Source organism: Mobula hypostoma, chromosome 9 (assembly GCF_963921235.1).
Source record: "Mobula hypostoma chromosome 9, sMobHyp1.1, whole genome shotgun sequence".
In the NCBI taxonomy this organism is placed as follows: Eukaryota; Metazoa; Chordata; class Chondrichthyes; order Myliobatiformes; family Myliobatidae; genus Mobula; species Mobula hypostoma.
This window is the reverse complement of record NC_086105.1, coordinates 130,182,114-130,202,846: the sequence shown is the minus strand read 5'-3', so window position 1 is coordinate 130,202,846 and position 20,733 is coordinate 130,182,114. Positions and strand designations below refer to the sequence as shown.

Below are 20,733 nucleotides of genomic sequence, written 5' to 3'. Positions count from 1 at the left end.
ATATCCTAACTTGGCAAAATTTATGAAAGGGCTCTGGCACAACCAAAGTGCTCCGGATGCTGAGTTTATAAGACTAGTACATCAGTGAAGTGATTAATAACAGCCTTATATTTGAATGAAAAGAGATCTTGCCCCTCATTAGACAGCTAAGTACTATTCTGTGAAATCAATGATAGCTCAGAAATGAGGAGAAAAGATATCAGAAGTAAAGTTGATGAAAGATTTTCTACACCATTACCCAGCATCAGAAAACTAAGGAAATATTTTTGTTTTAATTAGCGTTCCTTCACACTAATCACTTAGGGAAAACAGCATCAGAAATCACAGTCAGTTCTGCTAATTTATAGCCCAGGCCCCATTGAAAAGCTTTCCCTTGGACAGTGCTCTGTTAGCTGACAAAAGCTGCAGTAATAAAAATCGCTCCATCAAGCAATCAGGAAGGATTTAAATCAAGCACAATGGTGGCTTTTCTTGAACTACTTCCACTAATAGCCACCTTCTTCACATACATTTCAAACATTCCATCAGATACTGCCTGAACATCACAAACAAGCATAGAGATACCAAGATGTACAGGGCAGGAGAGCCAAAGTAATTTTACAGCCCATTTACCAGTTGGAAAATTGCTCTCTAGACAGTAATGGTGCTTTTAGTGGTGTTAGTGTAGTTCTTATGCATTCCAAAGTGAGTTTAGCATAGTAATAAATGTTTATCATACCTGAACTAAATGTACTAGTTTGGAAGGCAAATCCAATCACCTTAAGTAACTTTGGAAATTTGAAGCACCTTTTACAACCAACATACAAGTCAACTAAGATTATAGCTTCTGCATTGAGGTTAGTACATTTACTTTCTATTTGTATATGTTAGACTTGCCTGTGCAACAATCATTTCTCAGTATTCTCCCCATGTAACTTGATTGTGCTCTCTGACACTTCATTTAAGTGTCTCCACTCTTTAAGAAGGGAGGAAGGCAAAAGAAAAGAAATTATAGGGCAGTTAGCCTAGCTTCAGTGGTTGGGAAAGTGTTGGAGTCAATACTATTGTTAAGGATGATGTTTCAGGGTACTTGGAAGTTAATGATAAAATAAGTCAAAGTCAGCATGGTTTCTGTAAAGGGAAATCTTGCCTGACCTATCTGTTAGAATTCTTCAAGGAAGTAACAAGCAGGGCGGACAAAGGAGAGGCAGTGGATGTCATTTACTTGAATTTTCAAAAGGCATTTGATAAGGTGCCACACATGAGGCTGCTAAACAAGATAAAATCCTATGGCATTACAGGTAAGATACTGACATGGATAGAGGAATGGCTGACAGGTAGGAGGCAGTGAGTGGGCATGAAGGGGGCCTTTTCTGGTTGGCTGCCAGTGACTAATTGTGTTCCTTAGGGATCAGTAATAGGACCGCTGCTTTTCGCATCCTTTGTCAATAATTTAGATACTGGAATTTATGGCTTTGTGGCAAAGCTTGTGGACAATACAAAGATAGGTGTAGGGGTAGGTAATGCTGAGGAAGCAATGCGATTGCAGCAGGACTTAAGACAAATTGGAAGAATAGGCAAAAAAGTGGCAGATGAAATACAGCTGAAAAATGTATGACAAAGCATTTTTGTAAAAGGAATGATAGTGCAGATTATTATCTAAATGGGGAGAAAATTCAAACATCGGAGGTGCAAAGGGACTTAGGAATCCTTGTGCAAGACTCCCAGAAGATTAATTTACAGGTTGAGTCTGTGATACAGAAGGCAAATGCAATGTTGGAATTTATTTCAAGGGGAATATAACATAAAAGCAAGGAGATAATATTTCGGCTTTGTAAGACACTAGTCAGGCCACACTTGGAGTATTGTCAACAGTTTTGGGCCCCGTATCTCAGAAAGGATGTGTTATTATTTGAGACAGTCCAGAGGAGGTTCATGAGGATGATTCCAGGAATGAAGGGGTTAACATAAGAGGAGCGTTTGGCAGCTTTGGGCCTGTACTCACTGGAATTTAGAAGAATGCAGGGGGATCTCATTGAAACCTATTGAATGTTGAAAGGCCTAGATAAGGTGGATGTGGAGAGGATGTTTTCTCTGGTGGGGGTGTCTAGAACTAGAGGCCACAGCCTCAAAATTGAGGGATGACCTTTTAGAACAGAGGTAAGGAGGAATTTTTTTTAGCCAGAGAGTGGTGAATCTCTGGAACGCTCTGTCACAGACTGTGGTGGAGTCCAAGACCGTGGGTATATTTAAAGCAGAAGTTGATGGTTTCCTGATTGCTCAAGGCATCAAAGAATATGGTGAGAAGGCAGGTGTGTGGGCTTGAGTGGGATCTGGGATCAGCCATGATGGAATGGTGGAGAAGACTTGATGGGACGAATGGCCTAATTCTGCTCCTACATCTTATAGCCTTATGTCTCACCTGCCAGTTTTATACTGAGAGTTCAGTGTTTGATCCAAAGCAAAGGTAATTTGGGATCTTGATAATGGGTTCGCCATCAGATACACTGTATTACAAATATATAACTGACAGAAAACAAGCAATGGACTTGATCTTTAATTTGTATTGGAAGTAGTCTGATGCCATATACTGTCAGCTTTACTTTTTAAACTACATTTTCAACAGCCCTGCCATCAAGTTTTCAGCACATTCAGTGCTTCCAGATATATCATCACAGTCATTATTCTGAATTACAAACTACAAATATGTTTTCAAACAATGATAGGGTTATAGAGAATAAAGCTTGGAATAGGTCTTCTGGCCCACTGAGTCCATGCTGACCATCAATCCTAGATATATATTACTCCTACAACAATTCCTACACTAATCCTACAGTACATTAATCTCATTTATTACTCTCCCCACATTCTCATCAACTACCCCCAGATTCTACCATTCACCTTCACAAAGTGGGCCATTTATAGGAGTCAGTTAATCTACTGAGCTGCACATCTTTGGGATGTGGGGAGGCTGCAGGGAGAATGTTAAACTCCATGTGAGGACTGAACCTAGGTAACTGATGCTGTAAGGCATTGACTCTGCTCGAAGTGCTACTATGCCCGTGCATGTTTATATACGTATAACAAAAAAAGACGCTCCTTCCCTTCTGCCATCCGATTCCTAAATAGACATTGAATCCATGAACAACACACACTTTTTTTTCACAAACAAGAGAAAATTGGGATTGTGAAACGGGCCCAGCGGAGATTGCACTTTCTGAGGAAGCTTAAACAAGCATCACTCCCCACTAACGTCTTAACTACATTCTACAGAGGCGGGGTTGAGAGTGTGCTGACCTTTTGCATCACAACCTGGTACTCCAGCTGCAGTGCTATCGACAAAAAAGCCTTGCAGAGGGTGGTTAGGGGAGCAGAGAAGGTTACTGGGGTCTCCATACCTTCTGTCCAAGACCTCTTTCAGAGTTGATGCCTCCAGAAGACACGGTACATCACTAAAGACCCCTCACACCCTCTCCATGAACTGTTTGTTCTTCTGGCATCAGGCAAACGTTACAGGAGCATCAAAACTAAAACTACAAGGCTACTAAACAGCTTCCTCCCACAGGCAGTCAGACTGCTAAATAGCTGCTCTACCTGACTCTGCTTTGGACACTTTTAACTCCGACACTTATAATTTGATTTTAACTGACATGTGGCTGTTGTGTTTTACTATTTATTGTTATGTTTATTATTTAGTGTTGCGTTTGTTATGTTATGATCGCACCGCTCCTGAGAAACGCTGTCTCATTCTGCCCCGCAGAGCTGATGTATGGTTAGAATGACAATAAAGTTCTTTGAATCTTTAATCTTGAAAATCTGCAGATGCTGTTAATCTGAGCAACCCACACAAAATGCTGGAGGAACTCAGCAGGCCAGGCAGTATCTATGGAAAAAGTTCAGACGACATTTCGGGCCAAAACCCTTCGGCAGGACTCAGCCAAACACTTTTCTCATATTATTTCTGTTTTGCACTATTTTTAATCTAAATATTTAACATACATATATATACTTACTGTAATTGATGTACTTATTTATTTTCTTTCTATATTATCATGTATTGCATTGTACTGCTACTGCTAAGTTAACAAATTTCACAACACGTCAGTGATAATAAACCTGATTCTGATGCCTTTAATTTTTAAAATCAATAACTGTTGTTATGTGGATTTAGTTGCATTATTAAAGGCCTAAAGGCATAGGGTGCAAAATCAAGAAGGTGAAGTTGAACCTTCATAAAACAATGGTTAGGCTGTAACTGGTGTCCAATGCATACTTTAAAAAGAAAAGGTCTAGAAGTGGAATAGGAAAGCTGAAAAGAATTTTCAGTGAGGTGTATCAGATCAAGACAGATTTAGATCTGGTAAATGTCGAGTAGCTGTTACCACCAGGAGATGGTTTGAGAGGCAAAGGGTACAGATTCAGAGTGATAGACAAACGATGTTATAAGGATAAGTATTTTATTTACACAGAGGGTGGGAGTAGAGCTGAAACTTATCGTCTGCAAAGTGGTGGAAACAAAACCAGTCTGAACTTTTGAAAGGGATTCGGATGTCATGGGACCCTAATACTGACCTAGCAATAGGCTAAATGGTTCTGTTCTATAGCGCAACAGTTCTGTAAACCCATAAGCTAAAATGACTGATTAAGTCTCACTGCCATGAAATGTGTCTACAGCAGTACAAACCGTTTATCCAAATCACTAATATCTGTTAGAATAATGGTCACATCAGAATGGACACAAAGAAAAGTAGAGATTTCTGCATCTGGAAAGAAACTGAGATGTCGTGTATCTATCAATATTCATAGAAGCTGCAAGACTTCATTCTGTAAATAGAATAAGTAAAAAAAATACCGTATGTTGGGAGCTAACGTTTTGTTCAGGCAATCTGTTTAGGCTGAAACATTTATTATAGCACTTACTGGAATCAGATAAGTAATGTTTCTTAAGAATTCAAAATCAAAGAACCCATTTTAAATAGAATGCATTTCTGGCAGGAAACTGTTCTGATAAATTGACTTTCCAAGAAGCAGAGGCAGCAGGAGCCATCGGCAATTTTAACCAGCAACACACTTGACACTGGTAATGGGAGGGAATCAGGTGCAGAGTAAATGACAGTAACCATGAGGTAAATGGTGGGTAGTATTCTGGGAAGATCTTGTGGGAGAGAAATTAAGCAGTTTAGGCCAGTTATATTTCCTTTGTGAGAACAGAAATATTTATTTAAAGGGCATCTTCTGTCCTCAGACCAGCTGCACATGCACTTCTGCCTGGTTTGAAAGCTGTAGTAGTTTCTTGCCTTGCTGGCTAAAAATTTATGAAGCTCCTGCCAGGTTTAAATGTGTGCTGCATCTGCCTACAAAATCATGCGGATTATTTTCAGAAATGGTCATTAGAATCCTCTTTAACTGCCCACCTGTTGGTGAGAAGGATTAAAATCGACACATAACCATATCACTGACGGATTTCTATTTTGCACATACATTTCAATGAACACTTGCAATTTAGTGACATGGAATGATAATGGGCCACACAACTTGTTGATAGATTTAGATAATTTTACAAAATCCTATTACAATGATACAAGAGTTATAGTGTAATCAGAACCAGGGTTTCACTGACTGAAAAAGAGCAGAATATGAGAATTCTGAATAATAGAACAATCCAAAATGAATACAGGTCCTTCATCCCAACAAGTCCATGCCAACCACAGTGCCCACCCAACAAGTCCATGCCAACCACAGTGCCCACCCAACTAGTCCATGCCAACCACAGTGCCCACCCAAGTCCATGCCAACTACAGTACCCACCCAAGTCCATGCCTACCACAGTGCCCACCCAACTAGTCCATGCCAACCACAGTGCCCACCCAACTAGTCCATGCCAACCACAGCACCCAACCAACAAGTCCATACCAACCACAGTGCCCATCCAGCTAGTCTCAATTTCCTGCATTTGGCCCATATCCCTCTAAGCCTCCATGTAACTATACAAGTGCTTCTTACATGATCACCATCATTAGTGATCACTCGTAGTTGAGTATGAGTCTTCTCCTGGTGGTTGATCTGGTCACTTGTGGGTCTTGAGATGACTGAAGAGGCTGAGCTGTGAACCACAAGTCCTATTGCAGTGTTGGCAAGTGTAGGTCATTGAAGTGGTGGTGGATGTAGTTAGTTAGGCCTTTCCCAGTTTCTCCTTACATTGAAGTCACTCAGCAGCACGGTGGACGTATTCTTTGAGCTGTGCAGCCCCTCATAGACAGTCCTTCTCCAGCATTCCCTATCCTGTGCTAATTTCTCCCATCCATTCAAGTTGATGTAGCACTTCCTCAGGTGGGTCTTGATATTGTCCTTGAACTATTTTTGCTGCCCTCCAGGAGTGAGCTGTGCATCCTTGAGTTGGCCGAACAGGAGTTGCTTAGGGAGACGGGAGTCTGGCATACAGATGATGTGATTGACCCATCGCAATTGGTGTTGAGTCACGTTTGTGGCTATGGAGTTAATGTTAGCTCCCTTCACAATATTGGAGTTAGTATGTCTGTTCTTCCAGTTAACTCTCAGAATCTTCTGGAGGCGTCTTTGACGCTAAGTTTCTTGGGATTTTATGTGCCTGCAGTATGTTGTCCACGACTCCAGTCCATATAGCAAGGAGGGGAGGACTATAGCTTTATAGATCAGAAGCTATAGTGTTGGTCTTGATATCCCAATCTTCAAAAACCCCCTTTCTCAGCCTGGCAAAAGCTCCACTCACATAGCCTATTCTGCGATTTCAAGGGCAATGTTGGCTCTTGAAGAAAGAAGGCTGCCAAGTTATGGGAAATGATCAGTATTGGATGGTTGGAAGTTTAGGAGCTTGATCTGGAGCAGCTGGTGCAGGCCTTGGGTTTTTTTGATGTTAGATCAAGTCCCAGAGGTTTGTACTCTCTGACAAAAGCATTCATTATGCACTGCAGATTCTCCTCAGAGTGAGCTACATATTGGAGTTCCATGATGGAAAATAAACACCTTGCTCATTGCCTTGAACCTGTTAAGGTTAAAGAGCGCCCCCCCCCCAACATCTATCCTATAGAGAATCTGGACTCCTTGTGTGAGGTGAAGAATGGTTGCAGTGAAAATGGCAAATTGGGGCAATGATGCACCCCCTGTTTGTCCCCAGTCTCAACCTTAAAAGATGCTCTTTCAGAGCTGCTATTGCTGATGATTTTTGCACTCATAACGTTGAGGAAGAGCTGCAGGATCTTGAAATATTTCTCCAGACACCTGATTTTGGACAGTATGTGCCAAAGGGCAGGTCAATTTACAGAATCAAATGCTTTTATAAGGTCTATAGAGGCTATATAAAGTGAGAGATTTTGTTCCCGGGCTTTATCCTGAAATTGACATACTGTAACGTTCATGTCTGATGTTCCTCTGGCTGGACAGAAGCCACACAAAGACTCAGGCAGGAGATCTTTTTCCAGAGGTGAAAGCCGGTCACATAAAATTCAGGTGAGTACCTTTCCTGCTGTAGAGAGGAGGAAAATGCCTCTATAGTTTCCACAGTCAGCTTTGTCACCCTTTTTGAAGAGTGTAACAATCAGGGCTTCCTTGAGTTCAGATGGAATCTTCTCCTGGTCCCAGATCTTGACAAGCAGGTCAAGAATATGATTTAAAAGTTCTGTGCCACCTTCTTCGGGAATTTCTGTTAGAATTCCATCAGGCCTAGTGGCCTTGTTGTTCTTTAATTTCTTGTAAGCTCTCTGCCCCTCTTTGATACTAGGAGGCTTACTCATGTCCTCTTTCATAGGTCGTTGTGGGAGCTGGTTGATGACTTCAATGTCAACAGTGGGGTTACAATTAAGTAGCTCCTGAAAGTGTTCCTTCCATCGAGAATTGATGGCATCCTTGTCCTTTAGCAGCCTTTGTCCATCTTTGGAGCAAAAGGGGTTTAGGCCACAATGGTCTGTGCCATACACTGCCATGGTGGCAATAAAGAAACCCCTGATATCACCAGAGTCAATAAGCTGCTATACTTCTAGGGCCCTCTCAGTCCAACACTAAAAAAGTTTGCCCCTCAGGTTCCTTTTAAATATTTCCCTTGTCATCCTAAATCTACGTCCCTAGTTTTCATCTCCCCTATCCTTATTTATTGATATGCAGCGTGGAATTGGCCCTTCAAGCCACATTGCCCTGCAATCCCCTGATTTAATCCAATGACCAATTAACCTACCAACTGGAAGGAAATCGGAGCACCCGGAGGAAACCCACATGGTCACAGGGAGAACATACAAAACTCCTCCAGGCAGCAGCAGGGATTGAAACTGGATCATCCGAACTGTAAAGCCTTGTGCTAACCACTACACTATCATGCCACCCCTGGGGAAAAGACTGCTACATCCACCTTATCTACCTCTCTCGTCATTTTAAGGCCGCACTTCATTCTCCTACGTTCCAAGGTAAATTGGAAAATTGGTAGGTAATTGGTAAAAACATTAGAGGAAAATGTCCGAAAGACCGATGGGAGTGGAAAATTCCAAAACATTTTATTAATGACTAGCGAAGCACCTGAAGAACCCTCACCTGTAAGACTAAAGATTGACTGCCAATGACCTTGAAGGTAGAGTTTGAGAATATAATTCACAACCACACATCACAGGCAATGCATTTACACTATTTCTGCCGTAGTTTATAATACAGGTTAAAAGCAAAATAGATACATTACCCAACAGAAATAAAAACACAATTGTATTAAAGTCACAATGATTAAAAAAGACTGTTTTTGTCCAGAATACTCCTGCTGTAAAGAATTGAAGTACTTGATCCCTTGACATGTTCAACTTATTTTGTGTCCATATTCCCAAACAAAGTGCCATATATACTGTAATCGTTACTCCCCATTCACCCTTCATGGCGTTGTTCACATACTGTCTGGCGCTTCGAGAGCACGTGATGGTCTGCATGGCTCGTACTCCACAAATAGTATAAGAGAGTGTATGTTTGATAATGTATGTCGTGTTGGATAAAGGCCAGCTGGCTACATAAGGAATTCACTCAGTATACATGTCTGGAATTTTATGGATCTCTCCCATTTCACTTTAACTTTGTCAGTAGCTCTGAGGAATTGATTAAAACAAAACTTTATTTTCTCATTTACACTATGTCTCTGAAGGTTACTATGAATTACATGCGGTAAATATTGATCTTTTGATGACATTTAACAAGATAATACGCAAGATAGTTCTAGGTAAAAACGCATGTTTAAACACCTGGGTAAAAGCTTGTTTAATGGAGAAGTAAAAGTAAATGGGGCTGGCTTAAAGCCAAGGAGAAAGATTCAAGAAGTGGAGGTGGATTAGCACTATGTATTTAGAAAATGTGAATAAACATGCTTCCCTCAGAGTCTGTTGAATTTAACAGTGGAACCTGCTTTCCAGTCTCCCTTTCCCAGCCACAACCAACCACAGTGAGACGTCACTGACATCCGACCAGAACTGGCCATGTAGAGAGGAAGGAATGGAAGCATGGAATCAAGAATCACTAGGGAAGATAAAACTGTAAGAACCAGTGGTAGAAGAGGCTAGAGGCTTTTGGTGAGGTGAAGTGGAGAGCAATGTGCATGGGTATAGAATGAAAGGCTCTGCGGGGGACAGACAGGGTGAAGGAAAGTGAAAATGAACCAGGAAATCATCTGACTGCAGATGGTGGTGGTTGGTGGTGCAAAGTTCAGAATGAACTCAGATGGCACCAGCGTACAACACTCCCTTGTTGACATCTTCCAGATAGCTCACAAAAAATGAATTTTTTACTTCTCTTACATCTGTTTTTCTCCTTAAGTTTGTTTCTGAGACTGTTAGAGCCTGCGATTTACAGCTTGGAGAGTGTTTGAGTGACCCAGCGCTTCACTGTCTCCGAGAAGACTCTGGGAAGCCAGAACGTACTCGGATGGTCTTGAGGTGAATAAACTTTGAGATAGAGTGTGAGCTGGTGTTTGACTCCATTTCACTGATTAAAACGCTAATAATTAAACGATTAAAGTGTCGAGGAAGATTGAGACGATAGAGACGAAGGTGGTAGGCAAGCGAGAGTTCAGCGGCAAGAAGGAATCCCTGAGTGGCCTATCGCTGTGGCAGGTGGGTAGCCCCTCTGCATTCGTCTGGTGTCATTCTCTTTCGATGTCAGTGATATCGGAGGATGGTAACGTGATTCTGCGCTTATGGACTGTGGACTTCTTCAGACACAGTTTTTATACACTATTTTTTTTAAATCGCCTGTTCCTTTCTGCTTTGTTGTGCGAGGGGAGGGGTTGTTTGGGGGTTAATGTTCTGTCATGTTCTGTTAGTTATTTGTGTGGGGGTGGGGTTGTTTGGGGGTCAATATTCCCGTTCCGTTTTATGCAAAGGGAGAGGAGGTTCTGGGGGGTTGACAATCGGGATGCTGTTCTCTTTTGTGCGGAGGGGGGTAGGTTTGATGTTTCTCTCTGAATGACTTTCATGGTTGGCACAATATTGTGGGCCAAAGGGTCTGTAATATGCTGTAGATTTCTATGTTCTATTTTCTATGTTCTTTCTTTGTTTCATGGCTATCTGAAGAAGAAATATTTCAGAGTTATATATGGATACATCCTTTGACGATAAATAAACCTTTGAAGTATCACCAAACCCTCTCTGTTATTCTCACACACAAACACACACAAAACCACTCATATAAATATAATGCATTGAGTCACCTATACACATCTTGGTATCATAGTCAGTCATACATTACCCTAATGTAGTCACTTACAAACTTTTCCACATTACCGTTATCAGTAGTACAACCATGCAGTCTTGCATTCAGACATATGATGGGTACTCATTCTACCCTTTTACACATTGTCTTTCATGATGTTAGATTATCCTAGTATTCATTAATCAATGATGTATGTAGAAAAGTGGCAAAAAGTACAGTGAGGACACACAAGCACCAATAACATAAAATAATATATTATCTTTCGGTGAGATGACAGAGAAATGATAGCTTTTCAGCCCTTGGATGCTTTACCAAGGACAACATCAATATAAAAGCTTTTCCAACTAAAAGGAAGGAATTCCCACATTTCTCCTTTTTTTGACATTGTATTTAATAAATGAGCAATTGTGACAATAAGACATAGGAGCAGAATTAGACCATTCAGCCTATCGAGACTGCTCCACCATTCTATCATGGCTAATCCTGGACCCCACTCAACCACCTGCCCTTTTGCCATATCCTTTGATGCCCTGACCGATCAGGGAAACTATGATCTTCTGCTTTAAATATACCTATGGATTTGACCTCCACTGCAGTCTGTGGCAGAGCATTCCACAGGTTCAACACTCTCAGGCTAAAAAAAAATCTTCCTTACCTCTGTTCTAAAAGGTCACCCCTTAATTTTGAGGCCATGCCCTCTAGTTCTGGATGCCCCACTATAGGAAACATCCTCTGCACATACAACCCGGCTAGTCCTTTGAACATTCGGTAGGTTTCCACATATTGCAGCAATATATTTCAAAAGAGAGATATTTCTAAATGTCATCTGATATGATGACATTTATAAAAGCAAGGATGTAACACTGAGTCTTTATAAAGGACCAGTGATGCCTCACTAAGAGTATTGTGAGCAAATTTGGACCCCTTGTCTACAGAAGGATGTGCTGACATTGGAAAAGTTTCAAAGGAGGTACACAAAAATGATTCCAGAATTGAAAGGTCTGTCAATGAAGAGCATTTGATGGCTCTGGGCCTGTACTCTCTGGAATTCAGAAGAATGAGGGGTGACCTCATTGAAAGCTTATCCAGTGTTGAGGTTCTTCAATAGAGTGGATGTGGAGTAGATGTTTCCTATGATGGGAGAGTCTAGGACCAGAGGACACAGCCTCAGAATAGAGGGGTGTCCTTTTAGAACGGATATGAGGAGGAATTTCTTTAGCCAGAGAATGGTGAATCTGTGGAATTTGTTGCCACAGGCGGCTGTGGAGGTCAAGTCATTAGGTACATTTAAGGCAGGGGTTAATAGATTCTTGATTAGTCAGGGGTTGAAGGGAAACAGGTAGAAGGCAGGGGATTGAGGCTGAGAGGGGAAATGGTTCAGCCATGGTGGAATTTTTCAGCCATGATGGAATGGCGGAGCAGACTTGATGGGCCAGATGGTCTAGTTCTGCTCCTATAACTTGTGGTCTTTGTGATATTAATATATTCATCAACTGTGCACTGATGTCATGGTATCATCTTGGTATTGTCACTAGCTGAAATATCCAGACGAAACTTTATATCCTCTTTATTTTGAACCGGTGGTACAAATTAAAAGCAAATCTGAGATAGAGGTATTAGAATATAATAGGAGCTGTGTTGGAACACAAAATTCTGTAGATTTATTCACATAAGAAATACTGTATGTATATGGAATTACAATGGGTTTTCCCAAACTTTCAAGACTAATTTTTGCTAGAAATCACAGACATTTTGTAGCATAAAGTAAAGCAAAGGCATGCAATCAGAGAACAAGGAATATGACAGAAATACAATATGAGCGTTCAAATCTTAAGCACAGTCATGATAAATCTGATTATTACATGGAAACATAATCCCCTGCATTTTCCATGGGAGTTCTCTTGTTGCTCCTTTAGTAATCACTGGAAATCTCAGAGAACTGTAGGTTTTGCCATGTTTTCACCATTTCACAGAAATCAAAAATCTACTGAATAATCACTGCCTGCACATCGAGTTCAACCATTTTAACAGAAATTGGCGAAACCTTGGTTCTAGAGTAGAGACAACAAAAATTGAAAGGTTTCCTATTCACGTTTTAGACATACTCTACTCTAGGGGCATATTGGAAGCAATGTGTAATGTTGCATAAAGGAATACTGAGAGCTCGGAGCAACAGCAGACTTGTCTGACCCCAGTCTGCACTGGCATTCAGTCGGTAATGCACCGAGGTCAAGAGCAAATAATTGTTGACTTATTCACTGATGCATATGAGAAAGTGAACTCTACTAAAGGTATCCATAGGAAAGAAATCCCTTCCCAAATTGCATGATGCACAACATTGTCTCCCAGTAATAAAGATCTACGTTGACCATACTATAATTGTGCAGCAGTTAAATTACCAGGCTAATATCCAGAGATCAGGGTTCAAATCTCACAGATCACCTACTCATTGTTGTCCAAGTAGGACCAGCTGTTCTAGACCCATTTGAGTCTTTGTCTAAAAGGGACGAAAGTGTTGAATTCACAGTTGAAGTTAGAGCAAGCTGCCTTTGACATCCAGGTAGCATTTGACAAATTGTGGCATCAAAAGACGCTGGTAAAACTTAAGTTATGGGCGTCAAGAAGAAAACAATGAATGGAGTCATACTCCACACCGAGGAAGGTAGCTGTGGTTGCTGGAGAGCAATCACTGCAACATAAGTCTAGCACTTCATAGGTTTCTCAGGACTGTTGCCGTGGTATCATCCTCAGTTAATTATAAGGTCAGAAATGTTGTTCACTGATGTTTGCACAATATTCAACTCATGCACAAACCTTAGCGTATGAGTGTCCAGTGCACGCCTCAATATCCGGACAAGCATGAATGGCAGCGATGCTTCACTACCAGACGAGCTCAATGCCTTTTATGCCTGCTTTAAAGGGGTTTCGGAGGCCGATGTCAGGTGATCTTTCAGGAGGGTGAACCTTCGTAGTGCCATGGGCCCTGATGGAGTACCTGGTAAGGCTCTGAAAACTTTTGCCAGCCAAGTAGGGGGTGTATAAAGGACATTGCTACAGGCGGAAGTTCCCACCTGCTTCAAAAGGGCAACAATTATACCAGTACCCAAGAAGAGTAGTGTGGACTATTTCAGATCTGAATGGTAGATTTTTGTTAATTCCTGGTCTGTCATTTAACAGAAAAGTTGCTATGGTTAATGTTTGTGCTCCAAATGTTGATTGACCTGAATTTTTTAAATATCTCTTTACATCCCTTCCTAACTTAAACAATTATATGCTGATTATGGGTGGAGATTTTAACTGTTGTTTAAAACCTTTGATGGATAGATCTATGTCTAATCAGGCACTCCCGAACAAATCAGCTACTCTTACTCTTTTATGGTTGACTCTGGAATTTCAGAAATTTGGAGATTTCTACATCCCAACAATAAAGAGTTTTCATTCTTTTCATATGTATATCATCATTATTCTAGAATTGATTACTTTCTTATTGACTCTCGATTAATTCCACTTGTTACTGACTCCATTGTTGTCTCCGATCATGCGTCATTGAAACTATCTATTAAGTCAATGCATACATCTACCAGTAACTAGACAATGGTGATTTAATACCACTCTGCTCCAGAACTCAGACTTTGCTAATTTTATTGAGGAACAGATTAATTTTTTCTTCACAATGAACTTTACGGAGGGAATTTCCAGTGGGGTACTATGGGACACTTTTAAAGCATATATTCGTGGACAAATTATTTCATATTCTGCTGGACTGAAAAAGCGAACTAATGAGGAAATACTTAAGCTGGTTGACAAGATCAAAGAAATTGATAAGAAATACTCTATTACTCCTAATCAGGAGCTTTTTAAAGAGAGAGTCGAATTTCAAATGGAGCATAGTCTATTACTATCATCTTCAATTGAAAATCAATTAATTAAAACTAGGAGTCAATTCTATATACATGGTGATAAAACTGGGAAACTACTGGCTAATCAACTGAAATCAGCTTCGGTTAAACACCAGATTGTTAAGATTCGTAAAAATGATGGCACTCTAACGGTTGATCATGATGAGATAAACAAATCCTTTCAAGAATTTTATACCTCTTTATACCAATCAGAATTTCCTGATGAATATTCCAAAATTACCACCTAATGAACGTTCAAAACTAGATGTACCTATTATGGTAGAAGAAATAAAAAATGCTATTTCTTCGATGAATTCAGGTAAAGCAGTAGAATTTTTTAAATCCTTCTCTACTATACTTTCTCCTTGGTTATGTAGAACCTTTAGGGATGCAGTATCTATAGGTAAATTACCTCAATCATTTTATCGAGCTTCTATTTCCCTAATTCTTAAAAAAAGATAAGGATCCTACTGAATGTGCATCTTATAGGCCTATATCTTTGCTGAATGTGGATTCTAAGATTTTTTCTAAAATATTGGCAACGAGATTGGAGAATGCATTACCTCAAATTATTTCTGTTGATCAGACTGGATTTATTAAAAATCGTTACTCCTTCTTTAATATTAGGAGATTAATGAATATTGTTTATACTTCTTTACCTAGAACTCCAGAATGCGTCATCTCATTGGACGCTGAGAAAGCTTTTGATAGAGTCGAATGGACATATTCGTTTAATACGCTTGAGAAATTTAATTTCAGTCCGATATTTATATTTTGGATTAAGTTGCTCCTTATCTTACTCCTTTGGCTTCAGTATTTACCAATAATCAAAGATCTCCCTTTTTTCAGTTATTCCGTGGCACTAGACAGGGTTGCCCTCTTAGTCCATTATTATTCGATATTGCCCTGGAACCGTTAGCTATTGCTATTCGTGACTCTCCTAATATATTTGGTATTACCCATGGGAATGAGATACATAAATTATCACTATATGCAGATGATCTACTATTATATATTTCTAACCCTGAGAAATCCATTCCGGCAGTATTATCTCTGCTTGATCAGTTTAGTAGTTTTTCTGGTTACAAATTGAATCTTGGTAAGAGCGAACTTTTTCCATTAAATATGCAGGTTCCCATTTATAGATGTTCACCATTCAGATTGATTACTAACTATTTTACTTATTTGGGAGTTAAAATTGCTAAGAGACATAAGGACCTATTCAAGCTCAATTTTTCACCGTTAATTAGTCAGGTTAAACAATCACTTACTAAATAGTCCCCATTGTCTCGATCGCTGATTGGCCGAATCAATGCTATTAAAATGATTATTTTAGCTAAATTTTTATATCTATTCCAAGCGATACCAATTTTTATTCCTAAATCTTTTTTTGATACTAATGATCCTAAGTTTTCCTCATATATGGCAGAACAAAAATCCCAGGTTAAGTAAAAAATATTTACAGAAATCCAAGAAAGATGGTGGTTTAGCATTGCCAAATTTAATATTCTATTACTGGGCAATAAATATTCAATATTTAATATTTTGGACACAAGATTGGGATATAATTTCAAGTCCACAATGGGTAAACCTTGAAGGATACTCTGTACAAGGGTTTTCATTGGTTTCTGTTTTAGGAACTTCACTTCCCTTTGTATTTTCTAAATTGAATAAACAATTGGTTAATCCAATAATTAAACATACATTACGAATACAGTTCCAATTTCATAAATTTTTTGGTTTGAACAAATTCATATTATCAAGCCCTATTATATCTAATTTTTTTTCCAACCTTCAGTTATGGATCAAGCCTTTTTGATATGGAAAATAAAGGGTAAAACATGTTTCCATGATTTATTTCTGAATAACTGTTTCATGGCTTTTGAACAGTTATCTAATGAATATAACTTGCCCAGATCCCATTTTTTTAAGGTATCTACTAATAAGAAACTTTTTAAATACCATGCTGCCTACATTTCTGATTTCACACTCTACTAATATCATAGACAAAATTTTAGGTTTAAATCCTTATCAGAAGGGATTAATAGCAATTATTTATGATACAATTATGAAAATACAGCCAGTTATATCTGATAAAATTAAAAATGAATGGGAAAGGGAACTTCAACTTCGCCTATCTATAGAGAAATGGGGAAAAAAATCTTTCAATTAGTTAGCTCTTCCTCTATATGTGCTAAACATACGCTGATACAATTTAAGGTAGTGCATAGGACCCATATGTCTAAAGATAAACTAGCTCATTTTTACTCCCATATAAATCCTATTTGTGACAGATGTCACTCTGAGGTGGCTTCTCTGACTCATATGTTCTGGTCCTGCCCTCTTTTGGAAAAATTTTGGAAAGATATTTCTGATATTATTTCAACAGTTTTGTGTTTTGATTTACAACCCCATCCTATTACGGCAATTTTTGGTTTGCCAATGACGGAACATAGTTCTTTATCCTCTTCAGCCTGTTGGATGATCACATTTGTTACATTAATGGCCAGAAGATCCATTTTATTGAATTGGAAAGAGACCAACCCTCCTACTACATTTCAATGGTTTTCCCAAACTATATCATGTTTAAATTTAGAAAAATCAGAAGTGTCATTTTTGATCCTTCGGTTAAATTTGAAGAGACTTGGAAGCCATTTATTCAATATTTTCATATGATATAGTTTGACCTTCTCCGAATCCTTTTTATCAACTTAGAATATATGAATAGGGGAGCAGAGTTGACGACATTAATCAAGATATTCGATCTAATATATTGGTTCGGCCTTGTTTTGTTCTGTTTGTCTTTTTTTGGGTTTACTCATTAGTTCTTTTTTTTGGGGTTTTTTTCCTGTTTTTTTGGGGGGGGTCTTTGCAATATCCTTTTCTTTTTATTTTTTTTCCATGATTAACTATATCAAGAGTTTGGAAATCTATTACACTTGTACTATTTGTAGTCTTTTTTTTGTATATGTTTAATAACAATAAGATAATTCCAATCTCTTTGTATCACTTTTGTTATTATGTTTATGAACTCAAAAATTAATAAAAAGATTAAAAAAGAAAGAAAAAAAAAGAAGAGTATTGTGAGCTGCCTTAATGACCATTGTCTAGAAGCACTTACATCTATGGTGATGAAATGTTTTGAGAGGTTGGTCATGGCCAGAACTAACTCCTGCCTCAGCAAGTACCTGGATCCACTGCAATTTTCCCTATCGCCAAAAAAATAGGTCTACAGCAGACTCAATCTCAATAACTCTCCACACAGTTTTAGATCACCTGGACAATACAAACACTTATGTCAGGATACCGTTTGTTGACTATAACTCAGCGCTTAACACATTAATTCCTACAGTTCTGATCGTTAAGCTATGGAACCTGGGCCTCTCCAACTGGATCCTCGACTTCCTAACCAGAAGATCACAATCTGTGCGGATTGGTATAAATAACTCCTCCTTGCTGACGATCAACATTGGTGCACCTCAGGGGTGTGTGATTAGCCCACTGCTCTACTCTCTCTATACCCATGACTGTGTGGCTAGGCGTAGCTTAAATGCCATCTATAAATTTGCTGATGATGCAACCATTGTTGGTAGAATCCCAGATGGAGATGAGAGGGCATGCAGGAGTGAGATATGACAACTAATGGAATGGTGTCGCAGCAACAACCTTGAACTTAACATTAGTAAGACCAAAGAGCTGATTGTAGACTTCAGGAAGGGTAGGATGAGGGAACATGAGCCAATCCTCACAGAGGGATCAGAAGCGGAGAGAGTGAGCAATTTCAAGGTCCTGGGTGTCAATATCTCTGAGGATCTAACCTGGTCCCAACATAATGATGCAGCTATAAAGAAGGCAAGACAGTGGCTATAGTATATTAGGAGTTTGAGGAGATTTGGTTTGTTACCTAAGACATTCGAGAACTTCTACAGATGTACCCAGCATTCTGACAGGCTGCATCACTGTCTGGTATGGGGAGGGGAGGCCACTACTGCACAGGATCAAAAGAAGCCACAGAAAGTTGTAAAATTAGTCAGCTCCATCTTGGGTACTCGCCTCCATAGTATCGAAGACATCATCAAGGAGCGGTGCCCTAGAAAGGCGGCATCCATCATTAAGGACCCCCATCACCCAGGACAAGCCCTCTACACATCATTACCATCAGAAAGGAGGAAGACACACTCAGCAATTCAGAAACAGTTTCTTCCCTCTGCCATCTGATTCCTAAATGGACACTGAACCCATAAACACTATTTCACTTTTATTATTTTTGTTTTGGCACTATTTTTAATTTAACTATTTAATACACATATATATATATATAGACTTACTGTAAATGATTTACTTATTTATTTATTTTTCCTAAGTGATCATGTATTGCATTGTACTGCTGCCGCCAAGTTAACAAATATCACGACATACGTCAATGATTTTAAACCTGATTCTGACTCTGATTCTGAGCCTGACCTTCAGGCCTGGGAACAGGTGAATAAAATTTATACTAGAAAAGTACCAGGGAATAACCATTTCCAACATAGAATTTAACCATCTACCCAATTGGTTAAAATACTGTATGAATGCAGTATTTTGGAGAAAGTGGTTCTGCTGAGCACATCATTGTTTATTTTGGGTTTCCTGGCAGCTGGTGGATCTCTTGGCCAAATCCCAGTACATAGTGGTTAAACTTCAGCCCATACAAACATTCCAGCCTTGTAGAACCAGAATTACGAAGTCTCTTACCAGACATTCACTGCTTATTTTTAATTTAACACAATCCATCTTTTTTTTTTTACTTTATTTTATGTAGAAAGGAGGACACAGTTTTTATGCCCGATAGTATTAAACTCTCATCCAATCCTTCAGATTCTTCATTTATTAATGTACAATGGACTTCTCAACAGTAAATTTATTGGCTATGTAATGCAGTGCTGGGTTTAATAGCACAAGAATCAGTATGCTTAAGATCCTGAATTCTGTTTCTTCAGTATTAGTTTCTTTGAAAGAGGAGACCTGCTCTTTTTCCCCATTGTCACTCAAAGAATACTAGTCAGTATTACATTTCCATGGATGGCTAACTCCAGAAGAATATTGTAGACTGTGCCTCATGCATTTCCATAGTAACCAGCCTGAGAACAGCACTTGCTGAAGATATTTTCCATGAAACATCAACACAACTTCAGCTCCCTACAACAATTCCACACAGAATGAGACGATTCAGCTGACTAGGTCCAAAGTAGTTCCTTACAACAGCAATCCAAAATCTTAAAAATTCTTTCTTTTGAAGTTCTTACCCAGTCCTCTTTCAAATGCTTAAATTGATCTATCTGCACTACAACCTTGGCAGTGCATTCCAGAATGTAATCTCACAATAGTACCTTTCGTCTATTTTTATCAATCACCTTTATTCTACATCCTATAGTTCTTGACCCCTCTGTCAGTAAGAACATTTTCTCCTTATCTACCCTATCTATACCCTTCATGATTTTAAATACTTCTAATAAATCTTCTTACAACCTTCTCAATTTCAGAGAAAATAAGCCCAGTTTCTACAGTCTATCACATAAGTAAGTTGCTCAGCCTTTGAATCGTTAGTTAAGTGAAAAATGCAACAGATAAGAAGGTATAAACTCAAAGAAGTGAAAGGTAACTTTACATAAAGCAAAGCAATTGATAACAAGGGGAATGAATGCTATCAGTTAGGTGCAGTCTTTTCACAATTACATTAAAGCTGAAAAGAGGTCCATATAGATGGAGATAAATGGACTGGCACCAGAGTTTTAATGTAGCAGGATCATTGAATGAGAGGAATCATTCAACTAAAAATGATTACAGACAAAACTCTCACCTAAAATACCTGCTTCCTCCATCCTTTTCAAAAGGGCTGCAGGGTTCTTGCATCCAGAACAAAGCAGTCAGAGATTGATGCCTGAATACTATATTACTCCTTCTACCAAATGTATAGAAGGCATAATAATGTCTCCTTTCAATGAAGTAGAGCTGTTCCTGCACTAAAATAAGTTAAGTTCAAGAATTACAGAAGAAGATACTTCTCTTGTTATTTGGGTTGCCAACATTTTGGCTCAAGCCCCACTGTCCATTTGCTTTATAGGTGCTGCATGACCCATTTGAGTTTCTCCAACAAGTTTTTAGCTCC

At 39.2% G+C, this 20,733-nt stretch overlaps 1 protein-coding gene across 8 annotated transcripts in view; it reads right to left on the bottom strand.

Moving 5' to 3' along the window:
- rhbdl1 (rhomboid, veinlet-like 1 (Drosophila)) overlaps positions 1-20,733 on the bottom strand; it is a 248,693-nt gene that overhangs the window by 170,136 nt on the left and 57,824 nt on the right. The window lies entirely within an intron of this gene.